Source organism: Macaca mulatta, chromosome 3 (genome assembly GCF_049350105.2).
Source record: "Macaca mulatta isolate MMU2019108-1 chromosome 3, T2T-MMU8v2.0, whole genome shotgun sequence".
Taxonomy (NCBI): domain Eukaryota; kingdom Metazoa; phylum Chordata; class Mammalia; order Primates; family Cercopithecidae; genus Macaca; species Macaca mulatta.
In genome coordinates, this window is record NC_133408.1 from 102,481,769 (window position 1) to 102,498,546 (window position 16,778).

General features: G+C 42.7%; 1 long non-coding RNA gene across 2 annotated transcripts; it reads left to right on the forward strand.

Moving 5' to 3' along the window:
- Positions 1-1,537: 1,537 nt before the first annotated feature.
- Positions 1,538-16,495, forward strand: LOC114676960 (uncharacterized). 2 transcript variants are annotated; one of them, XR_013415902.1, is made up of 3 exons: positions 1,657-2,135; positions 11,553-11,935; positions 12,546-16,495. It is a non-coding gene; the product is annotated as an uncharacterized LOC114676960 (long non-coding RNA). The 2 variants fall into 2 exon arrangements; XR_003728207.2 differs by having other exon boundaries at positions 1,538-2,135; positions 11,553-16,495.
- Positions 16,496-16,778: the final 283 nt, after the last annotated feature.

The window sequence follows — 16,778 nt, forward strand, 5'->3', positions numbered from 1 at the left end:
GATGGAAGAAAGTGTGCTAGTAAAAAAGTCACCTATCTCTTATTTTTAAAAAGAAAACCTTAAATCAATATTTCCATAAAATTTTATTTTTGTTTCTAATTTACATTATAAACCCAGTTTCTAATTTTAGCACTGAAATTTAGGTACCAGCAGCAACAGATAGGTGCCTTGCCATAATAAGGCCTCCCATTTTGCATTCACAGAGCATTTTCACATTCATTACCTTATTTGGGTAGTCTGTTCCCAATTTTTATTCTTGCTGCTAAGGGTTTTCTACAATGTCACAGAGCTATGTAATAGGAGAATCCGAACTGAAGGCCAGGTCTCCTGACCTGAGTCTAAGCCCTTCCCAAACCTGGGCCACACCACCTGTTTCAGTGGAGGTGTCTATTGTGTAGGCCCAGAGGCAAACACAGCAATCCTCGATGTGGATGAGGGCACAGCAAGCCAGCCAGTCTCACTGTGGTGGGAGCACAAATTGATATGCATCCTTTGGAAAAAGCAATTTGGCAAAATGTATTGAGAACATTAGTACTGTTTCTACACTTTGACCCAGATACTTATAGGAATCTGTCCTAAGAAATTAATGTGATATGTGGCTGAAGGTTTTCGTAGAAATACGTTTACTGGAATGCTACTTACAATTCCAACAATAAAAGGTTAGTTAAAAACATATGGTGCTGGGTGCAGTGGCTCACACCTGTAATCCCAGCACTTTGGGAGGCTGAAGTGGGTGGATTGCTTGAGCCCAGGAGTTTGAGAACAACCTGGGCAACATGGCAAAACCCTGTCTCTACAAAATAATACAAAAATTAGCTGCCGTGGTGGTACACATCTCTGGTCTCAGCTACTCAGCAGGCTGAGGTGAGAGGATCACCTCAAGGGTATAGTGAGCCATGATCATGCCACCGCACTCTAGCCTGGGTGATAGAGTGAGACCCTGTCTAAAAAAGAAAAACAAAAAAAATTATGGAAATAATGTGAAAATATTTATTATATAAGACCAAGTGAAAAAAGTCGTCATCCAGATAGAATAACTAGCAGAGAAACAAGATGTATACCAAAATGTTAACAAGGCTTAACTGTGAGTAATGAGACTACAAATAAAATTTTTTACATTTAATACCCATTTCCCATGTTTTCTATAAATAAGATGTTGTAATTTTATTATCAGAAAAAAGACTATATTTAACAACTTTTAAATTGTAAAAGCAGCCAGTGAGAATAAACGCTAAAAGTAAGGAGTGATTTGGGGATTAAAAGTGATCATTTTATCTAGATTGGTTCATAAACTATACGGCTCATGTTCAGGAAAAACTAACAAACAAAAATATAGTGCTAATTCGTTACATTTCCAAGGAGAAGATTAAGGATGTATGATTTAAAGATGAAAACCACAATTGCAATAGAGCATGTGGCAAATATTTCAAGCTAGCAAAGTTTGACTAGGTAGTGGAATCACTTTCATGACTCAAGAAAGCTATACTGAATCTGCAGGAGTGAGGCTCTAGGAAGCCTAACTAGGAGAAGCTCTTGCAAGATCCCTGCACCATGTGGTCAGCTGGTTTCTTCCTCCGTGGTCTTTGGCCCTGGCTTGTTTTGTGTGATAAAAAGGAAGAGTCATCGGAGAGCTTCACATACAGCAAACACAACCTCAGAGATATTTTGGAGCTTTCTGGGTGGGAAAGAAGGACGTGGCAAAAGCAGCCGAAGGATTCAGGGTTAACACTTTGCCTTTTGAAGATATTTCAGTTCTTGGAGGGCTTCCAGTCTGAATTTGGGGAATTCATCAACAGGAAAACAAATAGCTGGCAGGCTCTGTATTTACTCTGCCCTTCTCAAGGTTGCGACATAAATCTCCCAACTTGGAAAGCATTAAGGCCCAGGAGACATTTTGTGAGTTCAGGGACTCTCCTCCAGTCTGCAGGAACCACATCTACCCTCATTTCGGGAAAACACAGGCACCAGCCCTCAAGGTGCTGCTGGAGACAGTACTGACACTGTTTGACTCGCTTGGGGCAGACTGGGGAAATGAGAGCTGGAAAACTTGAGTTCTCCAAGTGAGAGCTGTTGGTCTGCTTTGGAAAAAACCCACTTACGCCAGGAGAATGAAAGCCCTGAGAAGTTCTCATTGGGTGAGTTTATAGCAGGCTTGCCACGAAAAATACCCAATGGTTCTTTTATGGTGTCCGAATTGTAATATAGCTAGATCAATTCTGGAAGCAACCTTCTTCAACACCACTGGAATATATATGCTCCCATTCCCAACGTTTCCAATTAGCAGAGAAGCTAATGCTGGAAACCATTACATATAATCCAGAAAAACTATCTATGTAACATTATAAAAATTGAATATGTGTCAGAAGTGGATTTAGATTCTTTAGGTTAATATTATTTTTGCAATTAAGTAAGGAACTGACATTAATTTACTTGCGATATGTGATTAGGTTAATTTACTCCAGAATAATCTTGCATTTTAAAAATTAAAAATGGTAGCTGTATCTTCTCATTATCAATCAAACTAGCAGTGGCACTACAGAAACATCGTCATTTTGTACTCAATTTTGCTCTTATAGACAGTCAAATAAGCACTAAAAATGACAAATTACCATGCTCTGATAGATCTTCATGTTTAAGTACCTACAAATAACTGTCCATTTGTGAATGGTTAAGCTTAATACATTATTTTTCCTATAAGCAAGATAACCTCTTTCATAAATAGAAATCTACAAGTAATACTTAGAGCAGTTTGACTCTTAGATGTAATAATGCCACAGTATCTAGAAAACAAAATAGGCTTACAAAAATAAAGCTAAATAGTTTATCCTTTTTTTGACCTTCACAAATGTAAGTGTTCTATCTATGGCTCTATAAATTGTTTAAATCCTTTAATGATGCAAATGTGCTGATAATGTTCTTATACTTGCTGGAACTATGGTTCTGTTAATATTTTGAAAATTACTTTAATTAACCTTATTTCATTTTGTAGTAGTCATAGAACACTTTCATATTTTTAAACTGTGCATTAATTTGTTTCATCATTAACCTTGGGTTTTACCCTTGGTAATACGGTAATGCACAATTTGGGTTGTGTCAGGTGCTAGTGGAGTCAAACAATACATATTGTGGGAACCATCAATAGCTTTGGTGGTTAGTTTGCAGGGGACAGAAAAAGGGCTTGGCAGGCTGGAGGGTAGAGGGGCAGGGTTCCGCAGAAGATTCCCAGGAATGGTTTTTAGTTGGCCAAGGACTCTGGTGGAGGAAGGGGGATGCTGAGTGGCCTAGAACAGGCACTCACCGACCTCCCTAACTCCTCCTTCTGAAATCAGAGAGGGAGGAATCTGTGATAGAAGAAGGAGGGGAAGGAATGGATAGCCCCAAACACTGTGCACTATAATAGTTAATCATATTGATAGTGAGCGCGCTCTCTCTCTCTCTCTGTCTCTCTCTCTCTCTTTCTCTCCAGGCAGTCAAAGGCTGCCACCATATGCAACTGAGTCCTGCATTTTTCATCTGCGTCCCCAATTTGTCACTCGAAAACCCAGGTCTCAATCCTCCCTGATTTTTCTAGAAACACCACTAGTATCCAATTCAGTAGGTCCCTATCATGGGCAGTGCGGGGGCACCGGGCATGGGCGATGCTCGTGTGTGACTCGCAGCTGGGCAGCCATCCCCGCGGGCGTCCTGGCTTCCCTTCCCTCTGAAAGCGCCACGGCGGGCCAGCAGGGGGCGAGTTTCACTTCCGCACGGGAGACCCAGCCGGAATCACAAATGCCGCGAACGACACCCTCCTTTCCTGATCTGGCCAGGAGTCTGTGTCATTAAAACTCTCAGTTCTGCTTTTCCCTACGTTAACATTGTCTTCATTTTGAGCATATCACATTCAGTGACAGAAAAGGAGATCCCGTGAGTCACTGGAGGTAGACTTACAATAGATTAAGTATGGTATTTCATAGATGTTAGTGACATCACTCGAAGAAGCAGTGCTTTCAAAGAGCAGGATTCCTCATATTCACTTTTCGGATACCTAGCAGTTTTCAAGGTCTCGGTCTATACTCAGCCCTTTTCTTGGAGGAAGGTGCTCATCTTCCCACACAGGCTACACAGGGAGCAGAGAAAGTTGTGACAGGTGGTGCCGGGCCATGTGAAGCCCTCCCCCTCGTCCTCCTGCCGGGGGCATCTTACATATTGCTGCCACTGCCGAGGGGCATATCTGTGTATAGCTGCCCAGCAGAGTGGAGGGAAGGTGTTATGTGGGAGGGAAGACTCCTGGATGGGTAAGAGTTTGGGCTAAGTCCCTCCTGGTCCAGGTAACTTAGCTGGCACCTGCAGATATGAGTGGTGGGAGATGGGCTCCCGCCGGTGAGAGAGGGGCACCGCAGAACCACAGGCTTTTCTCAGGTCGGGGAAAGACCTTAGAGATCACCTACCTCAATGTCTTCTTTCCTGATGCCCAGGGAAATTGTGAACAAATTCACTACCACAGAACTAGGCACGTCCCCTGGTGAGCAAATGGACACCTTCAGAGAAGCCATTATCTTTCCTTGTGTATTATGTATCAAAAGCTAACTGTTTAACAAGCAACCCCGTGTCACAGTGGCTTAACACAAAACACGTTATCTCTTGCTCCTGGAACCACTGAAAGTCAGTGTTTCTTGGGCAGCTTCCATGCAGTGATTCAGTGACCCAGGCACCTTTCATTCTGTGGCCCCACCGTCCCTAGGGGCCTTAATGTTTGCTGCTGAGTACTCTACATCTGGCTGTGACAGGTAGAGAGGGAAAATGAAGGACTGTGCAGGAGGTGGGCAGGCCTCACTGCCACTCACATTCCACTAGCTAGACGCCACTCACAGGGCCAACCTTCCCCCACGGCGAACTGGGAAATGTACTCCAGCTGTGTGCACAGGAAGAAGATGGCATGGCTCAGGGCAAGCACACAGCAGTGTCTGCCCCATCTATCTTCAAAAGAAACAGTATTTGAGTTCTTTTGGGTTATTTATACTGGGTAGCAGAAGGCACATAATCTTTGGAGGTGGACAGACTTGGGTTTGGGTAGTGGCTGTGTGACCTTGGGCAAATAATTAACCTTTAGCCTCAGTTTGCTCAGCTGGGAAATGGGGCTATCTTGTAGGTATTACTTGAGGTAAGGAATGTAACTTGTCTATGTTAGCACGTGGTCTCACATACTTGTTTGTACAAACCAATGGGGCTGGGAGTATTGTTGGAGGAGAAGGAAACAGGCTTCCTGTGTCCCATTTCCCCAACCCTGGATGGTAGCACTGCTTAACAGCTCCGTTAGACACCAAGAGTGGTGGCACTTTCTTCTGTCACTTGTGAAATTTCAGTGTAATTCATTCTAATCAATATGGGACTTTGGAAGGAAAAAAAGCATTCCCCAAACCCACAAGCAACCATTTTATTTGATTCATAAAAATTCAGTCACTGAGAAAGCAGTTCCAACAAGAGAGTTTTGATCCTTCTTGCTCAGGCTGAGATGGTCACATCTAGAAAGTAGTGATTTTACTATTTTCTTCTGAAAAAAAAAAAAATTCTGAAGAGCAGTGAAAAGAGAAATAATCTAAGCTGAAGTGTCACTTTTCACTTATGGATATTGATGCTCTAAGGCTAAATCTGGCTCACAGGAGTAAAGAGAACTGCCTTTTCATCATGGGTGAGACACCGTGGGGTGAGATGTGACTCAGGTATCATGGTGTGCCCAGGACCTGGCACATGAGTACTGGCACATTAGAGGCTTCAATAAATATTTGCTGATCGAATTAATAGATGATTGAAGAGAGTTACACAAGCAATAACAATGAAAACAATTTTTTGACCTGAAACCACTTTTTTTTTTGCGGGGACTGGGAGGCAGTGGAATCCTGCATTTTAGTTTTTGGATTCCCTGAATGGTTTCTTCAATCATAAATGTTTGCTAACCACCCCCCCTCCCCCCGCCACACACACACACACACACACACACACACACACACACACACACACACACGCTCATCCACATGCCGACATTCTATAGGAAGGTAAAATAAAGAGAAAGCCGAATAGTGTCTGCCTTTTTAGAGCATTGTCCTTTAAAGTAACCTTCCAAGCCTAGCTAATTAAGCTTAGTGGCGATAAGATATTGAAAGCAATAAATAAATCCACATCCAGAGCTCAGAAGGTTAACAGTTTTTTAAGAAATTATTGTTCAAATCCAAGGGTAAAATGGCGTCTGAAATTACAAAACGTGGTCCTGTAGTGCCCTCTGGTGTCTTTTGCCTGGAATTGTCAAAGCCTGCCATTGTGCCCAGCTCTAGTCATTAACATAATCTTGATTTATTTATGCATCCAGGACTTTGGGGCCCTGACTTATTTGGAGGGGAAGTGGGGGACACAGGAAGCGGGGACTCCTTTCTTTCAGGTTCTTTTTCAAATGGGTTACCAGCACAATGTCAAAATAATTTTATATTAAATCTGGTATAAGATTTAAAAATTGAAACCAATCATTATCTTGAAAAGATGCCTTTACCTCCAAAAAATTATTGACTTTTTTTTCCAGAAGGCATATTATGCAGTTTCTTTTGTCCATTAAGCTATTCTTTGCAAATCAATTGGACAGACGACAGTTTTTAATTTCAGAAATTAATTATCACCTGTAATAATTGAGCCATTCTTTATTTTTTTCTTGATACCCATTCAGTTAAATAAAAGACATGCAGAGCTAGTCTATGAAATAGAATACAGATTATGAATAAAATTAAAATATTCCAAAAGACAGTATTTTTTATGTTAAAAAAAGTGTTGTTGAAATTTATTCCATAAGGATATTCATATTTTGAGGAAAGGGAAACTAGTCAAATTATACATATTAGGCAAGTGAAAATGGTGAAAGGCAATCACTGAGTTTTAGATTGTTAGTATTTGTTGATGAATCTGGCTTAACTCTAAATGCTGCAGCCAACATGGTAAAGTGCTATGAAAAAAGAAGGGTCTTCTTTTACCACCTTCTGTGAAGATGAAAGTCAATTTAATTCAATTTGTAGGTATTTAATGGGTGGCTTTGAGCATCAGGGACTGGGCTTAGGCCTGGCCTGGGTGGAATCTGTGACCCTCAGGAGCTCCAGGCCCAGCAGCGGGACATGTTGGCAACACCCGCCATTTGCAGTCCAGGGGATGCAGGCTGTGCTGGAAAGACAGCATGCAGGAAGGAGCCTGTGAGATTGAAGGAATCAGGGGAGGCCTCCCTGGAGGACATGACCTTGGAAGATAGGAGTCAGCCAGGTGGGCAAGAGAGGCGGGGCATCACAGACACAGGAAGGGCCAGCAGAGCGCTTCTTTGGAGCAGGGATATGGAGGGGAGGAGAGGTCAACCTAGAGACGGTCCCCAGCATGCTCTACTGAGCTGAACAGTTTTATAACAAGAGCCTGGAGTGCTCTGCAGGGTTTAGACCAGAGAGGGATACGTGCAGCCCAGTAGCCCAGAGAACATAGGTTGGAGGGGAGCCAGCTGAGGTTGACCACAGATTCTCAGTGGAAGGACAGTGCACGTCTCAAATTCTTTTCGCTTTGTGATAATAGTCACCAACGTTTTGAAGACCCTTGCAGGCAGGAGCGCAGAGCAGAGAAGGGTCTGGAGCTTTGGCGCTTGGCAAGACCTCCCTGAAAGCCTGGCTTGCCCACTGCCAACCTTGGGCGGGTTTCCTGAGCTCTTGAATCCTCAGTGTTTTCCCCGGTGGACTGGGCATGACGAAACTACCTTCCAGGATTGGAGGAGGTGTATAGGACATGATTGGCAGAGGGGCTGGCACATTGCAAGTGCCCTGTAAATGATATTTGACTTTTATTAAAGGGAAAATGATTCACATCATAAAAGCTCCAGACCAAGCCAGGCCCCTGCATATAATCTCATGGCAACTCCAGACCATCTTATAGCATCTGGTTATGTATATTTTTGTATGATTATACGATTAATGTCTGCTCCTTCTTCTAGCTCCACAAAGGCGGGACTGTGTCCCGCTGACGGCCCATGTGAACCTTGTCACTATGGGTCATGTGCGTGGAAGGTGCTAGAAAATAGCCATCAAATGAAGGACAAGGAGAATGGCTGGGGACAGCTCTGCCAACATCTCCTTGCTTTGGTGATGATAAAACTAAAAAACGGTAAAGGAGCCCAAATATTTCCCGTAATACTGTGATTCTGGGACTGAAAACTTGTTTTGTAATGTACAGTTGAATTAGGGGCATTAGTGTCCTCATTCTAGCCAATTGGGAGGACAAAGTTGCGGTTGAGAGAACTGGCCTCTGAGTCGGAAAGATCTGGATTAGAGTTCCAGATTCATCACCAACTTCTCTGCGCCTCCATTTGCTCATCTGCGAAATAGGGATGAGGTGCTTTGTTTGCAGAGTCCTGAGGACTAAACAAGGCAACCTACTTAACACCCTTAGCACAAACTCAACTCCTGTTTTTAGGTGGTATTGATTGTTGACTTTATGGATGAAAAATGTCTTTCAGATTCTGGTTTGCTGTTCTGTAGGACAGGAAAGACATATAGTGGTTTCCATATTTATTTTCCGCAGTAAGAAAAATTATCCTGTATTCAGCATTAAAGGTTTAAAAATCTCAAAAACAACAACTTCTCTGCATCTCTAAATTCACATTAAAATTTTTCAGTGTATAGACAGAAATTGTATATAGCTGTAATTAGTTAATACTATGTGCTGTTTTCAGGTTTTAGCACTGTTTGAATATGTGTGTGTGTATGTGTTTATGTATTTTTAGGAAGTAAATTAATTCATTCCTCTTTATATATAAATATAAAAATATTCATTTCTATACAAACATGAAAACAAGGAGAGACTGAATGAGTTTGACTTCATTCCCATGCCAACCTAGTATTATTGGGTGCTGGGACTAAAATCCTGGTCTCTGGAGGGTGTTCTGAGTAAGTTTGGTGTCATTTAATTCTTTGTATGACGTCTTCCTGTTGCTTGTTTGTTCCTTCCCCCACTCATCAGCGTGGGTGGAGGGCTTACCACCTGCAGGCAGAGGACTGCGTCAGGGCTGTAGATACAAAGAGGTCCATGCACCGAAGGAGCTCGGGGCATGGGCAGAGCTTCTCAGAGGGGTGTGGGTGTCAACCCTATGGTGTTTTGGAAATTTGGACTGACGTTTTTGTCATCATAAAATTGAGTGGACAATGAAGATATTCCATGGGCAGAGGCCAGTGTTGGCTGGAGATCCCAGAATGCCTCAAAGTAATGCCTGGAGTAATGCCAGTGTGCTCCTCTCCACACTGTCCTCTGACAGCCAAAGGCTGTCCTGCCTCCTGCACATCTGTTAGATGTCCCACCAGACAGTCACTGATAAGTAAAGAACCTGGTTAAAATTATCTAAGCCTAGTTCCAGAGTCTGTTTTATAATTAAACAAAAAGGCACATGTACGTGTGTGTTTATATGTTTCATTTTATATTCATATAAATACATAAATGTTTAGTTTTTGGCTCTGAATTCTCCACCATGCAAATCAAGAGAAGATTATACTTCATTGTGTTCAGGGTTTCATTAAGAGTTTTTCTTCCATATGGGATGAATGTCACCCATGGTATCTGAGTCACCTGCACAGCATGCTCTGTGGGGCCACACTGTGGGGTCCCCTGCAGCACCCATGGGGTTCCACACAGGGGGCAAATGCTGGCTGTGGCTGTATGCCTTCTGGAAGTCAGCTGGAACATTTACATGTTGAAATATGTATATATATATATAAAATCACAAATTACTTTTGTTTTTCCTTTCTGTTACAGATAGGGCATTGTATTGATTGTGTTGTCATTGTTGAAATTATGTGCTTAGGTAGATTATCTCTGGATTTCATTTCTGGGAAGAAAAAGAGGCATTACAGAGTATCTGTTATAAGAAGGGGCTGGAGGGTAAGGCATAGGGACCGCTGATCTAGGCCACAGAGACAGGAAAACAGATGCGTATCGTGCTGGAGAGATGGGTTGGAAGGCCCCTGGCTGGGACTGGAAGCAGAGACCCTGAATACAAGACTAAAGCACATTTAATTTATTATTTTATTTTAGTTTTGAGACAGGATCTTGTGGTGTCACCCAGGCTGGCATATAGTGGCATGATCTCAGCTCATCAGTGACTTTCACCTCCTGGGCACAAGGGATCCTCCTATCTCAGCCTCCCTAGTAGATGGGACTATAAACACGTATTGTGACGCCTGGCTAATTTTTACCTTTTTTTTTTTTTGGTTTCACCATGTTGCCCAGGCTAGTCTCAAACTTCTCAGCTCAAGCGATCCTCCTGCCTTGGCCTCACAAAGTGCTGGGATTAAGGTGTGAGCCTCCGTGCCTAGCCAAAAGCACACTTAATTTAAAATGCTATTAGCATACCTATTAACTAGAAAGAAAAATGTCATAAGCGTTCAAATAAAAATATCTTCCAGCTTGCATCAGGAAGTGGAAAGAGTCGTGTGTTCTGAACTTGATGGTTCCTTAACTTCTACCCTGACTCTGAACCATAGTTTCCACACCTGTAAAATAACTGGGTTGGGTTCAATCTTCTCAGGTGTCTTTCTTTGCTAAAATTTTGTGAGTCATCAACAGCAGCCGTCTGATAGTAAATCTGTCTCATTTTTCTTATCATGAACTTCATAAAGTGGCATGGATTTTTTTATATTATTTTCCAGTAAAAAATTTAAACACTACTTTTAAAATAAAAATTGGGCAGAAGGTGAAACAAAACCCTGTAATTCTATAAATCTGCACTTTTGTGGAAATTTTACTCACCGTACAACTGCTAGGTAGAGTTTAATAAAGATGTATGAGTTTCAAATCCATGTCTACCAATCATTAGTTGCATGACCTTGCTTAACTTCTTATCTCAAAATGGGAAAAATAATTATCCCTACCTCTAGTACTATGAGATTTAAATGAGATAATGCTTCCAAAACACTTAAAACCTACCATGCCATTCAGTTTTGCAAGATGAAAAAGTTTTAGAGATCGAATGTGTAACAATGGGAATATACTTAGCACTAGTCAACTGTACACTTAAAAATGCTTAAGATGGTACATTTTATGCTATTTGTGTTTTACTACAATTAAAACAAATGAATTGACCAGTCATGGTGGCTCATGCCTGAAATCCCAGCACTTTGGGAGGCCAAGGCAGGAGGATCGCTTGAACCCAGGAGTCGAATGCCAGTCTGGGCAACATAGTGAGACCTCATCTCTACAAAAAACTTAAAAGTTAGCTGGGTATGGTGGTGCTTGCCTGTGGTCCCAGCTACTTGGGAAGCTGAGTTAGGAGGATCGCTGAAGCCTGGGAGGCCAAGGCTGCAGTGAGCTGTTATGATGACACTGCACTCCAGGCTGGGTGACAGAGTGAGACCCTATCTCAAAAATAAATAAATAAAATAAATTTAAAAATGGGATTGCAAAATTTATATACAAATATATGTACTAAGTGCTTAATAAATATACTGCACCTATGATTTTAATACTTATTTTTGTTTTCTGGTGGGCTCTCATGCCGCCCATACATTCCACAGACAAGGGCCAAGTCCTGGGCTAGGCTGTGGAAGTCCAGAGAAGAACATCATTGCTGACCTCAAGAAGCTAAGGCTCTGCAAGGGGAGACAGGGGAGTAAACAGCTGCCATGGAAGGTGCCAAGTGCTATGGCAGGCATGTGACCGGCAGGATATGAGGATTCACCTTCAACTCTGTGTGCTTGTTGTGGGGAGAGCCCAACGTGAAGGGTAAAGAAAAAGCGGAGAAACTGCCAGAAGAGGCTTCCTACAGTGCCTGGGGCCTGAGCTCAGGCGTGGAGGACACAGTGGAGCTGGCCAGGCTGAGATGGCACAATCTGGATTCTCTGACTTGATGACTGGGGAATGCTGGTTCCACATCTGCACTGAGATACTTACGATAAGGGTAAACAAAAATCCCCTAAACAGGGCATGAGATGGTACCAGGAGTGAAAAGGCACCACCCTGTTTGCCCAAGAAAGACCAAACCCCAATAATTGGGAAACACCACCATTCCTTCCCCTAAAGCCAAGGCTCCTCCATGAGAAGGGGAGGATGGTAAGGCCCCCTGTGTGTGCTACACATGGTCCTGGCAGAGAGTGCTGTGTCCATCCCTCGCCCTTCCCCGGGGCCCGGCCTTCACACTGTCCGGGTTCTGTTTAGCAGGGCAGCCACATCTACTTGCAGTTCACCAGTCAAACGCAGCAGCACAGACCAGTTCCCCTCCACCTGCCTGCCACCCACACCGACAGGAGATGAGATGGGAAATAATGGGCCTTCCTCTCGCCTCCCACATGAGCATTTGAGTTAATTCGTATCTGGGCCTCATGACTCAACATATTATTTTGTGCATTTGCTTTATCACAGACTAGTGGTTCTAATAAAATTAGTACTATTCCACATTATTGGTTCAAAATTAGAATTATATGCACAAAATAGATACAATCTCACCCAGTCTTCTAGGGCTAAGCCATGGAACTGACTGCAAAATTTCTTTTTTTTTTTCACCTCTGTAGTTTCATTTTCAGGTTGTTTTCAGCCCTTAAAAGAACAAGACCTATTTCAACTGGATTTTCCTACAGTTCTTAGGTAAGGTGAGCATCTAATTCAGTACCCAAACTGGGACACTCATGAAAGTGAAAGGCAGGCTATTAATAGTTAAGCAAGGACAATAGCATATGCCAGAGCTGCCACAGGCAAACTGTGACAGGTGGTCACCCTATTTTTAGGGGCAGGCTGACCCTCTTCAATAGTCATGAATTAGTCTTACTAAGCAATGCTACTTTTTCTGATGGCTTTAAAAAAAAACATTAATTTGGGGCAATCATCTCAACAAATTTGAGAAACTAAAAGGAGAAGCAAAGATATATTTACATCCAGACATATGTGATTGCTTGGGACTTCCTTTGACACGAAACTTGCAAAGTATAAGGGGAAATCTGGGCTGGCATTTCTCTATGCTTGTGACCTGGACCAAAATATGAAAATGTACTTATTTTAACCCAAGGCACTGGAAACGTTGTACAAGTAGCACTAGAGTCTCTCTTCATTCCACAAAAGTCAGATTTGAGCAAATGGAAAGTTCACCCTTTGGCTTGAAGACGGAATGTACATCAGTAAATATGAGACTGTTTTTCTAGGAAATAACGCTTATTTAGAAACATCCAGGTGTTATCCAGAGAGCCTGACCTTGACTCCAGGTTGATTCAGGTGAAACTGGCTGTCTAGTATTCCTGCCTTCAACTCTGCCACCTGCCATCCATTCCGCACTCTCCTCTAGCCAAGGAATAATTTTCCATATGAAAGCATGAGATATTTTGCTTTCAGTTTTGCTGGTGATCCTGAAACACGTGAACCTGAGGCAAAAAAAAGTAAAGTGCTGTACCTTTGGTCCTTAAAGCAGCAGTGATTTCTCCAAATGGGAGGGCTGCATCTAAAAGCATGCCACGGTCTCCCCACTACCATGGCACAGGTTTGCGTGAAGACCCACTGTGATAATATACAGGATGGGCTAGACTTTGCTAACTGTAAAACACCACAACAATGTGAGTTATTTTTCTTGTTTGAGTGTTTCCTGGATGGAGCTGAAATATTTTGACAATCACAGATTGAACTGTAGATATCTCGCCCCGTGGATGATGAATTGTGTTTTAACAAGGCGATGCTCCACTGAGTTGTAGGTTACATATTTCTCTGTCAGAAGCAGCCCACACTGAGCAAGGTAGACAGTGGTCTCGAGTTAGGACATGTGTGGAGTCCCGGTGAGCTCTAGAGAATAAATGACTGCTAAGAAGGAAGAAAACGAGATGGTGGGAAGGAAAAAAAGAAGGAGGGAGAGAGTGGTGGGGGAAGAAGGGAGGTACAGGGAGGGAGGGGAAAAAGAAAGGAAGAAAAAGGAAAAAAAAGAAAAAGAAATGAAAGGTTCGGCAAGAACTCATGATGGTTTCAACAGCACAATTTGCAATTCATCCTAAGGGAGCTGGGGTACACACCCGCCCATGACCATCCAAGGGAAAATCTCACTAGAATGAGGTCATCTTTCCCCTCCAAACAACCAAGACAGAAAATGGCAGGTGAATTGGAATTGCACTCCCACCTTGCAATGTGTGGATGAGATTTGATTTCTCTCCATCATGTGTGTGGTGGACCTCGGGCACCCAAGGCTGGTGTCCACACTGACGTAGACTGAAGACCCCAATAGGAAGATGGCTGAGACCTGGGAGCTGGGCGCCTCCTGCAAGGAACTGCTGATAAAAAAAAAAACCTTTGTCAGGGCACAGGTGATCATCTTTTATCAAAATTGTTGTCCCTCCTATCTCATAACAAGGCTGCCCGTGTTGTGTGTGCGTGCGTGTGGAGGGTGCGTGCGTGCTGCTGAGCGGGTGCATGCCTCCGTGTGTGTTTGATGTCTCATCTGGTGTGATTAAGGGAGAAAAGGGGTGGGGGGACTGTTCTTTGTTTATTTTGCAGATAAATCTCATCTTTAATCCGGATGCACAGCAATGTCTTGTGCAAAGGAAAGGAAGCCCCCTACGCCACCCCCTGACATCCATATAAATCACAGGTTTTATTCCTCTGCTGTGAGGGGGCACTGCAGAATGGAGCAACGTTGCAGACTCTCATTGGGTGATGCTTCATTACTTGGTGGAAAATCCCCAGGGCCAAAACGTTATTTAAATGTGCTATGAAAATAAATGTGATTTATATATGTGTCGTCTGCTGAGACGTTCTTCTCTGTTGCTGCAGGTGCTGTCGTGCATCAGGATTAGCGCCTCAATTTATCGCCGGTTCAAGCTGCACACATGCTCCGTGACAGGGTGTCCTCCGCATCCCCGAAAGTTCCAGGAAGGAGACTGTGTTTGCTGAGTGGTGGGCTTTAGATATTTAGCAGTGTGGTTGGCTTTTATGGGCTGAGAATGTGTGTGTGTGTGAGCGTGTGCGTGCTCATGCATGCTGGTGTTGAGCCTGGGCCATGGTTTTGTTTGAAAGGTGCAGGGAACAGACACTTTGTACTCAGATGCATCAATTTCCAATGGCAGCAGAATGCTGTTTCTGGTTGAAAGAGAAAGAAGAAAGCGAAATCTTCATTTCAGCTTAGGACTGGGGCCCACATGTTTAGCTCAAAGTGAGTGGAAATCTCTGAAAAGCAGGTTTGGGCTAATGAATGTCAGCAGGCCTTCAATGTAAATGGGATTTGAGTAGCCGAAAGGAGTGTTGTTGCGATGTTTCCAATACCAAAGAAAGATATAGAGGGGCAAGCCTTGTCTTAAGAGGATGAAGAAGGTCCCTCCAGCTGCCCAAGTAGAGCCTTTTCCAGTGGGCTTTCAGACACTCAGAAAACATGGCTCCTACCACATGCCACGGGGCACGAGACCATTGCTCCAGACAAGTAAACCTGAGGTGGGGGGAGGTGGCAAAGCTGCAACCAGACACCACGAATGCGATATTCTACAATACAGAACATGCCACATCAGTCCTCACCACAGACTTGCCTCTGTGCCCCTCATTTTAAGGATGACAAAACTGAGGACCACAGAGGTCAGTATCTCAGAGTCTGGAACTCTTCATCCCTGGAGAATCCAGGTCTTCTGCTTCTGGAATCCTTCTTTGGGCATTCTTTAAACTGGTAGCAACTCGTGTCTTGCCAGTCTTGTCTCTGGCTCCCCTACTCTGTTTTTCTTCAAGATTAAGGGTTTAAATGATATCTAAAGTAGGACCTACCTAGAAAAAAGACCTACATACAATTACTTTCAGATTAATGTGGGGAAGCAAACAAAGGAACTTATGAATATATTCTATTAGGCTGTTATTTTAAATAAGCAACGGTCACTCTGGAGCCCTAATGGGAAACCTTAAAAAAAACCTTTTTATTTTGAAATAATTTCAAATCCATATAAAAATTTCAAAAATAGTGCCAAGAGTTCCTGTACATTTTTCTTCAGCTTCCGTGTTTGCTTTATCATTCTGTGTGTGTGTATGTGTGTGTGTATTTCTTTTCTGAATGGCTTCGGGATACACTATACACATTCTACCCCTTTACCCCTAAATACATCAGTACCCATTTCCTAAATTCATTTACACAACCACAGTACAGTTATCAAATCCAAGAAATCAACATTGCTATAGTATTATTATCTAATTTATAGACCTTGTTTGAACTTCAGTAAATGTCCTAATGTCCTTTCTAGCAAAAAAAAAAAAAAAAAAAAGGAGAAAAAGAAAAAGTTTGTTTTCCACTTACTTTGGGATTGTGTGAAACTCGTGTCTCATTTATGGGGACTTATGTGAGAGGGTTGAGTGTGCTAAAGTTTTAGGCTGTTAAACTAAAAACTAAACCTTACCTTAAAAATATACATATGTTATATCTATAGTATCTTCACCTTGATAATTCTTCTTTGATAATTATGATTAAATGTCCATAATAGGAAAATTCAAAACCTTTATATCTGTGAACCAAAAAATAAAACCAGATTCTGCATTCCTCGTGCATTTCAATTCGATGTAAGTCTCTTCAATATCTGCTTGGTCGGGGGCTGTGCCTTTCTACTTGCCTGCTCACAAGATTTCTGAAAGTCTTGGTGATAGCTTTGGCTCTGAATCCAGACTGAGTGAAACAAAAGTCCAAAGCGTGTTTTGGCAAAGGGTGGTGAGCAAGGGTGATTGGTCTATAAATGTGTTTCAGTGATGCTCAGTTCCTGGAGGAGCGTGATGCTGGAGGCGCCCCTCGTTATAGCTGCGAGGAGGTCATT